This window comes from Geospiza fortis, unplaced genomic scaffold (genome assembly GCF_000277835.1).
Source record: "Geospiza fortis unplaced genomic scaffold, GeoFor_1.0 scaffold174, whole genome shotgun sequence".
NCBI lineage: Eukaryota > Metazoa > Chordata > Aves > Passeriformes > Thraupidae > Geospiza > Geospiza fortis.
In genome coordinates, this window is record NW_005054480.1 from 706,222 (window position 1) to 707,307 (window position 1,086).

Below are 1,086 nucleotides of genomic sequence, written 5' to 3' on the forward strand. Positions count from 1 at the left end.
GGAGAAGCAAATCATGGCAACTGCAACTAGCACAGCAGAAAGTAAGACTCTGAGATTCATGCCTTTGGTCTTCTCCCTTTTATTTCAATGTCCCAGGTGGCTAGCAGCAATTAAAAATATCCTACCTACTTCAGAACACTACTGCATTCTGCCAGAGATGGGCTTAAGGATAAACTAGGATGCATTACAAGGTCAATTTACTGCAAGATGAACTAAACTATTTATAGACCACAGCCTGTGCTTTTGTATTATTACTTCTTAACAGTGTTTTGAAGATTTTGGGCCTCAGGTCTCTGGACAACACTGCCATTGGGATGGGGGAGGAAGGGGAGTCTGTACCCAACAAGGTGCCCAGTGGCAACGCAAACAATCAACAGCCAACCACAGTGCTGGGGGCTACAGCCTTCTGAACTCCTGATAAAGCCATGCAGGACTCAGAAATATTTTTCAAATACTGCTTGGCACTGCAAAATAAATCACAGTTATGAAGGTCATGAGAAAGGATCTCCAGGTATCCAGAGAGTGCTCCTCTCTGGCACACGAGCTCTCTGCTGTTTAGAAAGGATCAACAACAACAAATTTATGTGCTGAAATATGTCTTGTTTCCTATCCTTTTCATTCAAATTTTGGCTTTGTATATCAATGTTGCAATGGTGTAAAACAAAATAAAAATAATTGGCTCAAAATTCAAGTGTTTGTGTTCTTGATTTGATTCATGCTGAACTTAGTTTATGTTCATCAGGTAATGAGTCAGAACTGAAATTAATAAAGAAATAAATTTGTTTGAAATGATACCATTCAAGTTGTGCAAACACTTAGTTTCTCAGTCAAAAAAGTGACTGTTATGTATAAGGAATTTCAGTGGACACCTCATCATAATAAAAACTAAATTGATCAACAAAAAATGATTAACCCATTAGTGATCCTAATTTGTTTGCTTTTGTAACAAAATACAGAGAAGAGGGCAAATCAATAATATAATTAGCAACTTTTAAAAGACTATTAAACCAACTATTTTAAAGACTGATTTTCACAAAACTGAAGTAGTGATGAGTCCTTTGAGGCCCTTCAGGAAAGGATAAAAAA